The sequence below is a fragment of the Capra hircus genome, chromosome 28 (assembly GCF_001704415.2).
Source record: "Capra hircus breed San Clemente chromosome 28, ASM170441v1, whole genome shotgun sequence".
NCBI classification, from domain to species: Eukaryota; Metazoa; Chordata; class Mammalia; order Artiodactyla; family Bovidae; genus Capra; species Capra hircus.
In genome coordinates, this window is record NC_030835.1 from 23047952 (window position 1) to 23066801 (window position 18850).

The window sequence follows — 18850 nt, forward strand, 5'->3', positions numbered from 1 at the left end:
GTGATGTAACTTAGTAATATTCACAGCTGTTTTCTAATTGACATTTATACTACACTTTAATATACCTTACTCATTTAGAATCTCAAGCCCTTTCAGATATAATGAATCCCATTTTATAGACTAAAGGATTTAAAATCTAAAAGTTAAAAATAACATGGTTGATATTATCTAATTAGTAAGTGATTGAGCCAGCAACAATCTTCTAACTCCTGGTCTAATATTCTTTATTTACCATTTCAATACAATATTAATTACATTTCTTTTACGTGGGGAAGGTTTTGATCACTGCCTTCTGTACAGTGTCATGAACCTCCATCCATAGTTCTTCAGGCACTTTATCAGACCTAATTAACTGAATCTATTTGTCACGTCCACTGTATAATCATAAGGGATTTGATTTAGGTTATACCTGAATGATCTAGTGGTTTTCCTTACTGTTTTCAATTTAAGTCTGAATTTTGTGATAAAGAGTTCATAATCTGAGCCACAGTCAGCTCCCAGTCTTGTTTTTCTGACTGTATAGAATGTCTCTATCTTTGGCTACAAAGAGTATAATAAATCTGATTTCAATATTGACCATCTGGTGATGTCTATGTGTAGAGTCATCTCTTATGTTGTTGGAAGAGGGTGTTTGCTATGACCAATGTGTTCTTTGGCAAAACTCTGTTAGCCTTTGCCCTGCTTCATTTTGTACTCCAAGGTCAAACTTGCCTGTTGTTCCAGGCATCTCTTGACTTTCTACTTTTGCATTCTGGTCCAATATGATGAAAAAGACGTCTATTTTTGGTGTTAGTTCTAGTAGGTCTTGTAGGTCTTCATAGAACCATTCAACTTCAGCTTCTTTGGTATTACTGGTTGGGGCATAGACTTGAATTAATGTGATATTGAATGGTTTGTCTTGGAAACAGAGATCATTCTGTCATTTTTGAGACTGGATCCAACTACTGCATTTCAGACTCCTTTGTTGACTATGAGGGCTACTCCATTTCTTCTAAGGGATATTTGGACACAGTAGTAGATATAATTGTCATCTGAATTAAAATTGCCCATTCCAGTCCATTTTAGTTCACTGATTGCTAAAATGTCAATGTTCACTCTTGCCATCTCCTGTTTGACCACATCCAATTTACCTTAATTAACGGACCTAACATTGCACCTTCTTATGAAATGTTGTTCTTTACAGCATCAAACTTTACTTCCATTACCATTCACATCCATAATTGGGCATTGTTTTTGCTTTTGCTCAGCCTCTTCATTCTTTCTGAAGCTATTTCTCCACTCTTCTCCAGTAGTATATTGGGCATGTACCGACCTGGGGAGTTTGTCTTCCAGTGTCATGAGAAAGGCAAAAAGAGAGAAGGAAAGGTACATCCATCTGAATGCAGAGTTCCAAAGAATAGCAAGGAGAGATAAGAAAGCCTTTCTAAGGTGATCAATGCAAAGAATTGGAAGAAACAATAGAATGAGAATGACTAGAGATCTCTTCAAGAAAATTAGAGATACCAAGGGGGCATTTCATGCAAAGATGGGCTCAATAAAGGACAGAACTGGTATGGGCCTAACCGAAACAGAAGAGTTTAAGAAGAATTGGCAAGAATACACAGAAGAATTATTTTTAAAAAATATCTTAATGACCCAGATAACCACGATAGTGTGATCACTCACCTAGAGCCAGACACCCTAGAGTGTGAAGACAAGAGGGCCTTAGGAAGCATTGCTAGGAACAAAGCTAGTGGAGGTGATGGAATTCCAGTTGAGCTAATTCGAATCCTAAAAGATGATGCTGTGAAAGTGCAGCACTCAATATGCCAGCAAATTTGGAAAGCTCAGCAGTGGCCGCAGGACTCGAAAAGTCAGTTTTCATTCCAATCCCAAAGAAAAGCAATGCCAAAGAATGTTCAAACTACCGCACAATTGCACTCACCCTACACACTAGCAAAGTAATGCTCAGAATTCCCCAAGAGAGGCTCAACAATATGTGAACTGAGAACTTCCAGATGTTCAAGCTGAATTAAGAAAAGACAGAGGAACCAGAGATCAAATTTCCAACATCCTTGGATCACAAAAAGAGAAAATTTCCAGGATAACATCTACTTCTGATTTATTGAGTATGCCAAAACTTTTGACTGTGTGGATCACAATAAACTGTGTAAATTCTTCTAGAGATGGGAATACCAGACTACCTGACCTGCCTCTTGAGAAATCTGTATGCAAGTCAGAAAGCAACAGTTAGAACTGGAGATGAAACAACAAATTGGTTCCAAATTGGGAAAGGAGTACAACAAGGCTGTATATCATCAGCTTGCTTATTTAACTTATATGCAGAGTATATCATGCAAAATGCTGGTCTGGATGAAGCACTAGCTGGAATCAAGGTTTCCAGGAGAAATATCAATAACCTCAGATATGCAGAGGACACACCCTTATGGCAGAAAGTGAAGAGGAACTAATGAGCCTCTTGATGAAAGTGAAAATAGTGAAAAGCTGGCATAAAACTCAACATTCAAGAAACTAAAATTATGGCATCTGGTCCCATCTCTTCATGGCAATTAGATGGGGAAACAATGAAAACAGTGAGAGACTTTAATTTGGGGGGCTCCAAAATCACTGCAGATTGTGACTTCAGCCATGAAATCTAGAAGACATTAGCTCCTTGGAAGAAAAGCAATGACCAACCTAGACAGCATATTAAAAAGCAGAGACATTATGTTGCCAGAAAAGGTCCATCTAGTCAAAGTTATGGTTTTTGCAGCAGTCATGTGTGGATCTGAGTTGGACCATAAAGAAAGCTGAGTGCCAAAGAATTTATGCTTTTGAACTGTGGTATTGAAAAGACTGTTGAGAGTCCCTTGGACTGTGAGGAGATCAAACCAGTCAATCCTAAAGGAAATCAGTTCTGAATATTCATTGGAAGGACTGATGCTGAAGCTGAAACTCCAAGACTTTGGCCACATGATGTGAAGAACTGACCCCTTAGAAATCACCCTGATGTTGGGAAAGATTGAAGGCAGGAGGAGAAGGGGACAACAAGGGATGAGATGGTTGGATGTCATCCCTGACATGATGGACATGAGTTTGAGCTAGCTCTGGGAGTTGGTGATGGACAGGGAAGCCTGTTGTTCTGCAGTCCGTTGGGGTTGTAAAGAGACACACAACTGAATAACCAAACTGAAAAATATTAATTAGACATAATAGCTAATGTTTCATAACACAAGTTAGAATGACATGGTAGCTAATATTACTTTGCTTATTGTGTGCTTGACACTAGACTGAATACTTCATATTATTTTTCTTATGTATTTTTTTAACAGTCTTATAAGATAGATACCTCAAAATTGAAAGAGCTTGATATACTTCCCAAATGCCCACCACTAACCTGTGGTGTGTCAAGATGGTAATTTAATTTTTTTTCATTCCAATGTGCAGAGTCTTAATTTATCTTCTATATTGCATCTCAGGACATGAAGAAGAAAGAAAATTTTAGCGAGAAAATACCATATTCCCTACCCTGAGAAACTGGCTTTATAAAGCTATATCACATAAAAATGAAAAGACTATCTTATATTATATACACAAAGTTAAATATATATTCATCACCTAGCTGCTACTGCTAAGTCGCTTTAGTCGTGTCCGACTCTGTGTCCGACCCCGTGAACTGCAGCCTACCAGGCTCCTCCGTCCATGGGATTTTCCAGGCTAGAGTACTGGAGTGGGTTGCCATTGCCTTCTCCTGTAACTGCATAGTGATACCTAGAGTTGCCCACAATAACATTTGATGAGGAAGAGGTGAAATGTAGAATTATGAAGAAGGCAAAGACATCAATCTTTCTTTTACATTTCATTAAACCAAAACCCAATAACTTTCTAGGGTCGCAGAATGAATAAGTGTTATTATCTCATTAGACAGGAATCTCTTTTGATACAATATTAAATTTTGTTAATTCTGTGTTTTAGTGAATACTTACTAAATCATTGAGTGAATGAATGAATGAAAAGCAAAAATGAGAATCTAGTTTTTCTGACTTCATTCTCCCAAATACTAAACTTGTTTCTTATGTAGTTTAAAATATAATACTCAAGTTGTTATTATTTTAATTACACAAAAATTCCAGAGTTGAGATCTCAGGTGAAAGCCCTGCTTAGATTATCTAATTTCTTAGTAGGATCAAAAGATAGTTAAACAGCATGAGGAATTAAAAAACTACCCCATCCATTAGATCATGGAAAATGTTGATAATCACTGTACTATGTACTTTAGCATGAAGTTAAAACAATTTATACATATTAGTGAGCAGCTTGCAGAGTCTAACAAAACAAGTTAAATAAGACATTTTGTACAAATCAAAGTTTTTCATTGTGCAAATAAAGGTATATGTTCATAGGAGAATGTGAATAACATATTTCTATATTTATGAAATTTTGAGTAAAACTTGGTAAACAGAACTTGGATAATGTTGCATTAGTTTCATAAAGATGGTGACCTAGGGATTTCCCTGCTGACCCAGTGGTTAAGACTCTGCTTTCAATGCAGGCACCATGGATGTGCTCCATGGTCAGGGGACTAAGAAGATCCCACATGCCTCAGGGAATGGTTGTTAAAAAATGATTGTGACCTCATATAATTTATGGCAATTTTATAACATATAACTCTGCTGCACAAAGAGCAATTCATAAATATCTTGTGAATAAAGTCTGTATTTTTTTCTCCTTTTAAATTATAACAAAAAGTAATGTTTAATAACTTTTCCCTTTTTGTTTGGCCAAACTTTATGGTTTGTGAGATTTTAGTTTTGAGACCAGGGATTTAACCCTTGCCCTCAGCAGTGAAAACACAGTGTCTTAACCACTGGACCACCAGGGAATCCCCTGATACTTTTTATTTAAAAAGACTAGCATCATACATAAACCAAACACACATACACACCCATATCCACACCCTACCCCTGCAGCCACTAAGTGTAATTAAATTAAGCCTAGCAAATTTTCTGAGATAGAACACAGCATACTTTTTCATCTTGCCACATTGATAGCCTGGATCCTGTTCCAAAGTAGATTCTCTCTCTCATTGCAAAACTATTTTGAAAAAAACTTCTCTGGTCTGGATACCAAATAGCATTTCTGGTTTCTGAATAGTGGATTAGATTAGCCAGAAAAAGGAGTTTTAAGATAGAACAATGTTAGAAAAAAAAATGATGGGCATACTAAATTATTTCAAAGAGGTGGACAGATAAGACTAAAAGGTGAGAGTTGAAAAGTAAGAAAAGATAATTTAGCTAAAGAGTACTTAGAATTTATTTTCATCAGGCTATAAAAAGTTATTGGTTTCATATATAGCATGTGCTATTGTTAGTTTTATTTAGCATGTAACTTCAGTTTTGTAAATAGATGACACTTTAATGTTGTTTGTTCAAAGACAGCCTGAGTGGGTTTTTTAAAATATTATTTTTATCCACACATGCACACCATAAGCCTGGTGACATTTAAGACTACTTCCAGAGAAATCCACAGGGAGAAACACATGAATAAAGTAGACGAAATATAGTAGTTGCCACCTGTATTTGTTGCAATGAGCATTTGTAATTACTGTTTTATTATTTTTCTGTTATACTTTTAAATGAGCTAAATATATAGTCATATTAAGCATATGCAAGAGGAAGTATAGGTATAAAATTAGCATTAATGCTGCACATTTAACCAGAAGTCTCATGATAGACTCCCTAAGGTGAGAACATAGTGGCACTTAAGCTAAGTTCTGTGGGTCGTTGGTACGAGAAGAACCGTTTCCCAGAAAACAGCTTCCCGGGAAGAAGTAAAAGAAGAACAAGCCTAACTACACACATACTCACACACACATACACAAACACACACACCTACATCTGCTTCACTGCTGTATGCTTTAGTCAGAATCATTACATGCTACCTTTTTGTATTGTTAGTATGGGAATGTCAACCCACTCCAAAATTCTTGCCTTGGTAATTTCATAGTTGCAAAGAGTTAGACATGACTAAGTAACTAACACTTTCAGTTTCACTTGATATTAGTATTGTCTACTTTCATTTAAGAGAGGAATTGTAATCCTAAGGTTTTTTTTTTTTTTAATTATTGTGTTGAACTAAGTGAAAAAAAGCTATAAAACTTGGTTTGATATTTTACAAATACAGTTAATGATAGGAAAATCACTGCTTCCATAATATCTTACCATTCTTATCAGTGGTCTTTTCACATTCAGAGTCCATTATGAAAGTCTGCAGATGATATTATTCTTACTAAAGCTATGATGTTTCTTATTTCTAAGTACCCCTTAGTGATCATGACCTGTGGATAGGTGTCTATAAAGTGAACATTTAACATTAATAACATAATTTAACATTTTTAATTAAGTATGTGATCCCTTAGTACAAATTGAAGTCCCACTTTATTAAATAGCAAAAAAAAGAGAGGTATTAACTGCATAAAACTGAATTTTCAGTATTACTCTTTTTATGTAATTATTCAACAGAATGTCACATTTCATGGCCCCAGTTGTAATTACAGTCTTGGGCTAAGCAAACAATTGTTACTTTATGTAGTATGTATCTAGATAGACGTTTGAATAAGTAGATGCAAATTCTGGCACCATTATTGATGTGTAACTGACATTTAAAAAACTGTGCATATTAAAGCATACCATTTGATATGTGTTTAGGCAAATGTATTTAACCCTGAAGCTATCGCCACAGTCAAGTTAAGGAATATATACATCAAAGCCTAAAACTTACACATGCTCCTTGGTAATCTAATCATTCCTTTCTGCAGACCCCACATGATCCCACAGATCAATCTAATGTATTACTGTAGACTGATTTGTCATTTCTAGTGTCTCTGTGTATATTCACTTAGTCGTGTCTCTTTGCATGCTCCATGGACTGTAGCCCACCTGCTTCCTCTGTCCATGGAATTTTCCAGGCAAAAATACTGGAGTTTAATTTCTAGAATGCTGCATAAATAGGATAATACTAGATGTACTCTTGTTTTGCTTCCTTCACATGGCATAATTATTTTGAGATCTAGCCAGGTCATTACTTGTATCAATAATCATTCTCTTTTCTAATTGAGTGATAGTCTATTGAAAGATCATATAATTTGTTACAGCATTTGTTTGCTGAACATCTAAGTCATTTCTGCCTCTTGGCTATTTCAAAACAAGTTGCTATAAATAGTTGTGTACAAGTCCTTTTGTGAATGTTTTTTTTAGTCCATCTTGAGTAAACAGGGTGTAATGACTGGAATCTATGGTGTTCTATTGGGTTTCCCTTGTGGGTCAGCTGGTAGAGAATTGCCTGCAATGTGGGAGACCTGGGTTCAATCCCTGTGTTGGGAAGATCCCCTGGAGAAGGGAAAGGCTACCCACTCTGGTATTCTGGCCTGAAGAATTCCAGGGACTGTATAGTCCATGGGGTCACAAAGAGTCGGATACGACTGAACGACTTTCACTTTCATGGAAGTTTAACACGTTAAGGAACACAAGCAGTTTTTAAATCTAATTTCCCTGCTAGTTTGCTTCTACCTCTTTTCTTAATTCCACAGATCAGGACAGACTGTGTAGAAACAGCACATGAGCTGGCTTCATAGCCACTTACATCTGCCTACATCTTCAACAATGATGTATTCGCTCACTTCTACAAGTAGGCCTTTTAGTTTGGAGACTTAAAAATCCCTTTTAGAGAGAACATAATTCTTCCTTAGGGGTTGTCCAAATATTTATTTTGCTGCATTCTAGTGTACTATTTCATATATAAGCTGCCAACTTAGGCAACGTTATTCTACTAGCGTAGGGAATTCTTACGTCCCATAAAGCAAACTTCAATCCAGTAACCCTGAATAATAGCTACAAAAGTCTTATATAGATCTGAATTACTGTATTATCGAGCAGCATCTCCTCTGCAATATGGAACTTCTTTCATATTTTTCCATTTTTTAATTCAGTGTGAAACAGAAGAGTCAGGTGTGGACATCCTATTTAGCCTTACATAATATCCATGGCTAGAACACAGCAGGCAGGCTTTTGCTTTATTACTGTGCTTGAGATGACTTTGAAAATCTGGATAGATGAATTTGTTTAGGACCACTGATATAATATCTGGCCGCCTAACCATTTCTAGAAGTTTTCTAGAAGTAAAAGACTCCCTATAGGTTAAAAATCCTGTATACAATAGGCCATAAACCCCTCTGGGAAGTTAAATCACAACTCTTGTTTCCCATGATATCTTCGTTACAGAATGCTTCTGTAAAATCAGTGCCCAGGACCCTGGAAATGTGAAAATTTCCTTACATGAAATAAGGAAACCACAGCTTTCATGGATCCACAGAGCTAAGAAGGAAACCATGTTTATTACGGGGGAACAGCATAGGGCCCTGGTGAGACCTATATTTCTGTATCTGCTCTCAATCTTCTTTCCTGTTTGCTCCAATAATGAAGACATACGCTGCAATTTTCATCTCATCTATTGAAAGCTTTTGTCTGTGTCCACGTCAGCTTCAAATACCGTGCCACGTTTAGACCTATTTGAAGTGACAAGGCCAACTCTGTTCCTGTGCAATGAGTTTTGCAATCTTGCTCTTTTTTCATTGCTGGCACATCCTTGAAGTGTCACATTCAACCTTAAGGAGATTTTCTTGTAACACTCATTGCTTGTTTTTTTCCCTGATGATAAATCTATGTATTAAAAATTTAGAAACAAATCAATTATAAAGAAAGTCACAGATAACACTGTAATACTCTCATATATATATGTAATATGTTTTATATAATTAGAATATCTTTATTTATACACTCAATGAAGAGTCTTAAAAGAGTATTAGGTGATTTTTCTTTGCATTAGATATTCTCTGAAACTCATTTTCACATCTGTAGGATAGTTTTTTGAAAAAAAAAAAGTAATTTTTAGTTAGATAACCTCTCTTCAGCTGTCTGTTCTAGGGATAAGAACACACATATTCACATAAACAATCTGTTTGCCTTAGTATTTGATGAAACGTTGAGATTTTTCTTACTCAAATACCAAAGAATGTGTCTGATTGTCATGGTAACAGTGTTTACACCCAAGAGTTAAAGGTTTGACTGCGTTATTAGTCATCTACTGCCAGCGTCACTACTATCATCACCACCACTTTTTAATTTTTATCACTGCATTATTTCCAACAACAGCGCACTTCCCGTTCACAGAGCAAGAGGAGTAGTTTTACTGCCACAATTATCCATGGTATCATTAATTATTGCCCATCAAGAACCCTAACATTGTCCTATGTTGTCTTGGACAAAGTAAGGATAAAAACTTGTTTTTAACCTCCTGAGAGGTAAATACATCAAAGTGTTAGTAGTTCAATTGTGTGTGACTCTCGGCAATCCCATGGACTGTAGCCTGCCAGGCTCTTCTGTGCATGAAATTCTCCAGTCAAGTATATTGCAGTGGGTTGCCATTCCCTTCTCCAGGCAATCTTCCCAAACCAGGGATCGAACCCAGGTCTCCCACATTGCAGGCAGATTCTTTATTGTCTGAGCCAGCAGGGAAGGCAACACATCCAAAGGGACTTGTAATCTACAGTTGCGTTTAGCATTTCAAAAGAAAGCTATCATGCTAATTCAGAATTTTCTTTAAAACAATTATCTTTCCTGATAACATTGTCACCAAGCCTGCAGTAGACTTACAGAAGGAACTGAATGAGATTTTATCAATCATTTAGTTCAGTCCTTTCATTTACTTCTGAAAATGCTTAGTTTTCAATATGTTAAGTATTTTTTTTCCCTGAGATCACAAGCTATTAAAAGCAGCATTAACCTAAATCCAGATACTCAGTCTTTATATTGTGTTCTATCACAGTCCCTGCCTTACTATAAGAACTTTGGCAGGTTAAAGTAGGTTTTCTGTTTATAATTTGGAAAGAAGATATAATAGTTCTGTCCAAAACACATACACAGTTAGCAGTTTTGCTAGTTAGTACAGTCTAATTCATTTAGAACTTAAAATGACAACAACAGACCCATTGGCACAATTTTGCTCATGATATGGGCCAAAATTGAACTGATTTCATCCTAGTATACTTAAAGCCAGGGTTCCAGCCTGACAAACAAGAAGGATTTTCTTTCAGTTGACTTTTTTCAAAGACAGTATATGGTTCAACATAGGTGATACCGAAGCAGTGCCGAAAGGCTGAATCATCTATTAGCTGCAGACATTAAGTCTACTGAGGTCCAGACAGTCTATCTGGGGGAGGAAGGAAGAGATTAAGTGAGCTGATCAAAACCCGAAACTATTTGGCCTGCCTTGCTCTGTGAGCAGTATATTCATACTATTTGAAGTTGATTTTCTAGACTTGTAAGTTTTAACTACTCAGCTCCCATATTTACTATGCACTTGTGACTACCAAGCCAAATGGCTCATAAAATGAGCACTGGAACCTACTTTGTAGCAGCCCTTTATTAACTGTGTGGTATTGGATGAATTCTGTTAACTCTAAGGTGCAGTTTCCTCAGCTGTGGTATTAAAATGGTAACCTTGCTTCTTTAGGTTTATTGTTAAGATGAAATAAGAAAAGAAATGTGGAAGAACCCAGCAGAGTGTTATTAATGAATCATATTAAGACCTTGATTAAAAATGATTATCTTACTTTTCTGTTCTCAAAGAGAACAATTCAAGGGTCTTGATTTGAGTCCAGATATTTCTAATATTTTCACTTTCCAAAAATATGTTTTCATCCAAACCACATTCATCGTGGCTTCATTAGTCTCTGAGATTTTTATTTAAACTTCAAGCTGGAAAGCATCTTATGATTTCTTCTGATAGTTTTCATGATTTAGACATACAGTCCTGAAATCAGATCTGGATCACCAACTCATGAGGTGGTTGAAAAAGTACAGTGATATCGATGAGGCCATTTTCACTTATGACCATATTGCTGATTTGCTGGGTGCTTTTCTACAGCTGTTAGCCTCTTTAGTGTCTTAGGATCAAAGAGTTGATTCCCACAGTCTTTTAGGTAAAAGGAGGGGTTGAGCTTAAAGTGTGATTTACCCTATGTGATTTTATTATCCCTTAAGGGCTTCCCTGGTGGCTCAGAGGTTAAAGCATCTGCCTGCAATGCGGGAGACCTGGGTTCGATCCCTGGGTCGGGAAGATTCCCCTGGAGAAGGAAATGGCAACCCACTCCAGTATTCTTGCCTGGAGAATCCCATGGACAGAGGAGCCTGGTGGGCTACAGTCCACGGGGTCGCAAAGAGTCGGACATGACTGAGCGACTTCACCACCTAAGTTCTTCGAAAGGCTTTGTAAAAACTTAAGTGATTACAATGATCACCGCCTTTGAAAAAATTGTCATAATCCAGACTCAAGTGTAAAGTATCAAATGATTGGCTGTTTGATGGATGCTGGTCTGGTTTATGTAGTGAACAAATAGAGACTTAATTCATTTGAAATAGATGAACAACTTAAGCTCAGGACTGTGTCTCCCCTGAGACAGCAATTTTCTTCACGTTCAAGATTTATCACCTAAGATGTCCTATGTGACTATATGTTTGATCAGATTTTCTTATACATTATAGATGTACTCTTTTTATCTTACATTAGGGTATATATTTTGTATTCTGTCTTCGCTTTCTCAAGCTGTATTTTAATTGTTGTAGCTTTAAGGGGTATATGTTGGAGAAGACTCTTGAGAGTCCCTTGGACTGCAAGGAGACTCAAACAAGTCAGTCCTAAAGGAAATCAATCTTGAATATTCATTGGAAGGACTGATGCTAAAGCTGAAGCTCCAGTACTTCGGCCACCTGATGAGAAGAACTGACTCATTGGAAAAGACCCTGATGCTGGGAAAAATTGAAGGCAAGAGGAGAAGGCATGACAGAGGATGAGATACTTGGATGGCATCACCAACTTGATGAACATGAGTTTGAGCAAACTCCAGGAGTTAGTGATAAACAAGGAAGCCTGGCGTGCTTCATGCAGTCCATGGGGTTGCAAAGAGTAAGACATGACTGAGTGACTGAACTGAACTGAACTAAGGGGTATAATATCCAAGCATCTTAGTTTCATCATATGAAATAATTCATAGAGTGGTATATTCTAAACATCTGGAAAAGAAAGAAAGAAAGAAAAAAAAGGGACATAGCTTGTGAAACAAAGAGGGATAATAATGGTACCTAAAGGCAGTTTTGAATTATTTTTCAAAAGATTAAAAGGAAAAAATTCACCAATGCTCTATTGGGAAAAAAAGAGAAATACATCTTTATTTTCATCCTTCTTTATTACCTATAATTTTCTTCCATGTATTCATTCATTAAAAACATATTTTCCACACACCTATTATTTTACTATGTGAGAGATTCAGGTTATAAAATTGAGAAAGATGCTAGATGCCTTTTCACTCTATTTTAAAATGAGAAGATACATCAGGTTGACCATGTTTCTAACTGCTATGATGAATTGGAGTGGCTCAGTGGCTCAGTAAAGAACCCACCTGCCAATGCAGAAGACATGGGTTCAATTCTTGGGTTAAAATCCCCTGGAGAAGGAAATGCCAGCCTACTCCATTATTCTTGCCTGGGAAATCCCATGGATGGAAGAGCCTGGCAGGCTATAGTCTACTGGGTCACAAAAGAGCCAGACACAACTTAGTGACTAAACAACAAAAATATTTGAATCAACCGAACTTGACTGATTTTCCAAATCTATCCTACCATTGAGTACTCCTTGCTATTGCTGTTTAGTCACTAAATCATGTCTGACTTTTTGTGACCCCATGGACTACAGCATGCCAGATTCCTCTGTCCTCCACTATCTCCTGCAGTTTGCTTAAATTCATGTCCATTGAGTTGGTGATGCTATCTTACCATCTCATCCTCTGCCACCCCCTTCTCCTTTTGCCTTCAGTCTTTGCCAGCATCAGGATCTTTTCAGTGCAGAGGAAACATTTCATCCAGATTAATGTAAATGTTATGCTTTCAGTTTAAGCATAAACCCCAAAAATCTTAAAACTCAAAGCACTTGCAGAAATTATCAAGTTTTACTTAATTTCTAGTCCTATTTTAAAGGTGAATAAATCGAAGCAGAGGAAAATTATGAGATTTGCCTAATAACATACACTGAGTTGGTGTCAAATTTAGAATGAAAACCCAGGTAACTTCATCAATCTACTACCATAAGTCTAGTAGCATTCTGACAATACACAAAATATCTTTCCAGCTACCCTGGGAAATTCTTTTCTAGACACTTAGGCTATATCAGGGCATCAGAGACACCCAGAAGTCTCTTGTGATTTTCCCACATTGGTTAGCAATGAAATGTCCATTGTCCTAGTCCATTTAACTCCTTCAGGTTTACTGCTTTCTGTTTCCATGACAGGTTTGTGGCACAGAACTCTCGTGAGACTTGAACATCTAGTGTGAGATTAAAAGATGACATTTCTTCTCTTAAGTCTTAGTATATCCACACTGCACTGCTAATGGCATACCTACACATCTTCTGGTCTTCCAAGTTTGAAAATTTTGAAATTGTAGACAATTTCTCTAGGTGCAAAATCTATTATCTCTAATTTCCATCAGTTCAGTTCAGTTCAGTCACTCAGTCGTGTCCAACTCTTTGCGACCCCATGAATCGCAGCACACCAGGCCTCCCTGTCCATCAACAACTCCCAGAGTTCACTCAGACTCACATCCATTGAGTCACTGATGCCATTCAGCCATCTCATCCTCGGTCGTCCCCTTCTTCTCCTGCCCCCAATCCCTCCCAGTGTCAGAGTCTTTTCCAATGAGTCAACTCTTCACATCAGGTGGCCAAAATACTGGAGTTTCAGCTTTAGCATCATTCCTTCCAAAGAAATCCCAGGGCTGATCTCCTTCAGAATGGACTGGTTGGATCTCCTTGCAGGCCAAGGGACTCTCAAGAGTCTTCTCCAACACCACAGTTCAAAAGCATCAATTCTTCAGCGCTCAGCCTTCTTCCCAGTCCAACTCTCACATCCATACATGACCACAGGAAAAACCATAGCCTTGACTAGACAGACCTTAGTCAGCAAAGTAATGTCTCTGCTTTTGAATATACTATCTAGGTTGGTCATAACTTATCGTCCAAGGAGTAAGTGTCTTTTAATTTCATGGCTGCAGTCATCATATACAGTGATTTTGGAGCCCCCAAAAATAAAGTCTGACACTGTTTCTACTGTTTCCCCATCTATTTCCCATGAAGTGATGGGACAAGATGCCATAATCTTCGTTTTCTGAATGTTGAGCTTTAAGCCAACTTTTTCACTCTCCTCTTTCATTTTCATCAAGAGGCTTTTTAGCTTCTCTTCACTTTCTGACATAAGAATGGTGTCATCTGCATATCTGAGGTTATTGATATTCTCCCGGCAATCTTGATTCCAGCTTGTGTTTCTTCCAGTCCAGCGTTTCTCATGATGCACTCTGCATAGAAGTTAAATAAGCAGGGTGACAATATACAGCCTTGATGTACTCCTTTTCCTATTTGGAACCAGTCTGTTGTTCCATGTCCAGTTCTAACTGTTGCTTCCTGACCTGCATACAGATTTCTAAAGAGGCAGGTTAGGTGGTCTGGTATTCCCATCTTTTTCAGAATTTTCCACAGTTTATTGTGATCCACACAGTCAAAGGCTTTGGCATAGTCAATAAAGCAGAAATAGATGCTTTTCTGGAACTCTCTTGCTTTTTCCATGATCCAGCAGATGCTGGCAATTTGATCTCTGGTTCCTCTGCCTTTTCTAAAACCAGCTTGAACATCAGGGAGTTCGCGGTTCATGTATTGCTGAAGCCTGGCTTGGAGAATTTTGAGCATTACTTTATAGCATGTGAGATGAGTGCAATTATGCAGTAGTTTGAGCATTCTTTGGCATTGCCTTTCTTTGGAATTGGAATGAAAACTGACCTTTTCCAGTCCTGTGCCACTGTTGAGTCTTTCAAATTTGCTGGCATATTGAGTGGAGCTCTTTCACAGCCTTTCTTTTAAAAAACCCAGTAATCTTTTCTTCAAACTTTCCCTTGGGCAAGGCATTATTAAATCAACATCTATTGAAGGGAGAAAGGAAAGCCTTACTCCATAGTTCCACAATGTTCCTAAGACTTTCTTCTGACATTCATACCAAAGCCTGTGTGTGTTTGTTGCTCAGTTGTGTCCAACTCTTTGTGACCCCATGGACTGTAGCCCACCAGGCTCCTCCATCCATGGGATTTTCCAGGCAAGAATACTGGAGTGGATTGCCATTTCCTTCCTAAGGGGATCTTCCTGACCCAGGGATTGAATGGTCATTAAATTATTCATTTCATTATTCAGTTAGGATATCGTTACTGAGTAATTAGTATATGGTGTTTGGGGTGCTCAGAATGATAAGTAAGACAGAAAGCATCCCTGTTCTCATGGGTGTTATATTCTGCGGCAAGACCAAAATGTGTCTCCTCCCCTCGAAAAAAAAGAAAAATATAATTTCATATGAGCATAGCAAGAGGGCTAAGAAAAGAGAGAAAAGGGTGATACAGTTAATAAATGAAGTAGGAAAAAGGGTTAACTTCAGATGGCCTGACCAGGGGAAACTCTATAGCGTTAAATATAGCCATCTGAACTCCCATAGTAGAAAGGTTCAGCAGTGTGAAAGCTGAAGGAGGAATGTATGTCAGGCAAGAAAGCAGTACATGCTTGGAGCCAAAGGTCTTGATGTGCCATGAACTAATGATTGGGGCATATTTGAAGAGTAGAATAAAGTCCATGCATTGTGAATCCATCATGCGTGCCAGGAGCAATAAAGCCCTTTGTCTCTGACAACTCTGGCAACTCCAGCCGATTGTATCATTCAGCTGAATAGTCAAAATGGCTTCTGGCCACCTACATATTATCTGTCCAAGTATGTGATAAATTAACCCTCCAACTGACAAGCAATGGAAGGCATACTTAAAAAGTAAAATGCCTGCATTTCAGGTGACAGGGAAAATCCCTGATAAACTATTGATGCTGCCATCTTGCAACTCATATTACAGTGACACTTAATGAAAGCCTAAACCAATCAAAAAACTAAATTTAATATCAGACCAGTAGTTCTCATGAAGAACTGCATATCAGAATCAACTGATAAAGTTCTACAACTTTATAAAGCTATAAGTTAGTGGACCTCTCCCTCAAAGATTGATTCCAGGGTTCTGTCATTAAAAAAAAGTCTGTAATACACAACATGTTGTTTACTTCATTTTCTGGAAATATTTTGAAATGTTTGACAGTTAAATGTGATTGTTACATTTTTCTAAAATGTGACTCTTTAAATAATTTATAGGACCTAGAAACTAGAAAAAAGAAGGCTCAGAAAATGGATCAAAAACCTTGTCAATAATGCTAAGAACAGAGTATTGATTTCTTGGATGGAGTGGCGGGGGGCGGGATACATGCATGTGTGAGTGTGTGCATGTGTGCACTCATTTTAGCTTCCATAATTTGAATTGTGTTATTGTTATATCTTTTCCTCATTTTAAAATGTATTTGAATTCTGTTCGCTCCCCTTCTTTGTTATCAGCTCAGCTAAGATAATCTCACTGAGCATGCTGTTGCAGCTTCTTCTTTCAGAATACTGTCCGCAGCATCGTTCCTTCTCTGAGTGTCAGACCACTGCTGACATTGCTCTGGCAGTTACTAGATTGTAGTAAGGCCTTGAGGGGTAACCAGAGAAGTATGAATTGCCATCAAGTCCTCTATATGATTTAGAATTCAGCCTTAAATCTTAGGAAAATACCGAGCATGAGTCTGATTTCCTAGACTTTTTTTTTCTTTTTCTTAACTTCTTTCTCTTCCCGCCCACATCTTCTCCCTCTTGCCCTTGCTTTCATCCTTCCCTTATTTTTGTTGTTTTAGTGACCACAAATTTATTTTTTTTATATTTCAGGATTAAACATTTATAGCCTTGAGCAAGTGAATTTTAATGTATAATAATACTGCCTACTTGTTTCACTAAGGATGCTGAAAGAATTTATAAGCCTTTAGTAAGCACTGAGCCCCTTGGTGTGGAGGAGGAGGAAGAATATGAATGCAGTCATTATGTATCTCAATAAATAAATACATATTTAAGCTTATATATATATGTGTGTGTGTGTGCATGTATATATATTCACATACACTCATACCACTACTTGATTGTATCCTTGAAGTTTAATGTACCACTACTGTTTATTGCACACTCAGTTTCTGTATGAAAACCTCAGCCTATTTTCAAGTCTGACTATACTTGTTTTTGGATTCCTTTATATAAATAAAGCAAGATCTTAAAGTACTACAATAATAATTTATAATAATCATAAACAATACTGAACATTCAGTATTTTCTAGAAACTGAATAATGTTCTAGTCCATCATGTTATTTTATCTTCACAATAGCCCTAAGAATTAGATAATTTTTTTTTCCACTTTAAGATGAGGAAAATTTAGCTTATTTCAAGTCACTTTGGGTTGCCTAAGGAAGGGTTCACAATAAGCAAGCATTGGAAAAATATAGAATAGATATCCTGAATTCTAATAAGAGAAATAAATGAGTAATAGAATTTATTATCACTTTTTCCACAATAAAATAGAGTATCTTCCTATGGGTCTGGTTTAAAGACAGTTCAGCTTAGGAAAGGAAAGTCATTTCTATCATCCTTGAGAATGTAAAGAGTGTTATCTTTGCTAGGGCCAGTTTAAGAGAGTATCTTATTCTTACACATGATTAAAATCAGATCAAACGTGATCTTTACTTGAAATCTAGAAGAAAGCAGTGTATATTTAATTATATTAAACCCTATTAACACAATGATGTTTTATATTCAAAATCAGGAAAATGTAACTAGAGTTAGCAAAAAGTATTGTGTCAATCCAGCGTAACAGATGTGAAGTAAAATGGAGGTATCCAAAGTGCCACAGAAGTTTTATCAAAAACTATAAAGGGTTGTGATAGGATGAGGGATAAGTTAGTGAAGAAAGAAGGGAACAGTAGACAAAAAGAAGCAACCTTTTTTGCACCCCAGCTATTCTGTGAGCTAAGCACTTGTTTAAACATCTTAGTACAACTGAATCTCACAACAATCTTCAGGATTATGTCTCATTATCTGTATTCCCCAACAAGCTAACTGGAGAGGCAGAATTCAAATTCAGGTCTGCATTGCTTACCAGTTTATGGTCTTTCTCCTACTTGACACTGATCTAAGATAGTTGGTTTCACTTCAGACAGGATGGAAATTGACTGGAAACATACACAAGTTACACACACAGACACATACACAAACCTTCCAGAAGTTTAAACTTCCAAAGTGACTAAATAAGTAAAAACAAAGCAAGCTGTTTCCAGGAATGTACAATATGGGGCTGCCAAACCTCCATCGTTCCTTTTTAAAATGTTTACTCTTTCTATTATTATTTTTCTTCAAACTGAAGTTAATATATATCCCCCAAATGATTAAGTACTCCTACTTCTTTCTTAGTTTCCATTTAAACTATAACACTGTGTATGTAACTGTTTATTTTTAAAATACCATCCAGCTGCTTGCCTTACAAAATGCAAAATGCTACCAGCAGGTGTTTTGAACGCTGCCCCATGTTATTTATTTATTTATTTTTCATGATGAGGAGAAGTCAGTTGTGGTGGTTTTGCAAGAACACTATCAGTCCCCTGTTAAGGAAAAGTATACACGTATGTGGGCATAAATGGTAGGGATATCATTTCCTGCAGTATCACTAACAAAAATGATACTTGTGATTTCTGAGGAGCAGTTGCTCTTAATTTCTGTTAGGTCACTTTATTTTTGAACTGTACAAACTACTGGGATTGGTGATGAAGCTCTGTCTCACCACA

General features: G+C 37.0%; 1 protein-coding gene across 2 annotated transcripts in view; it reads left to right on the plus strand.

Moving 5' to 3' along the window:
* Positions 1 to 18850, plus strand: part of CTNNA3 (catenin alpha 3) — a 1853842-nt gene that overhangs the window by 1613209 nt on the left and 221783 nt on the right. The window lies entirely within an intron of this gene.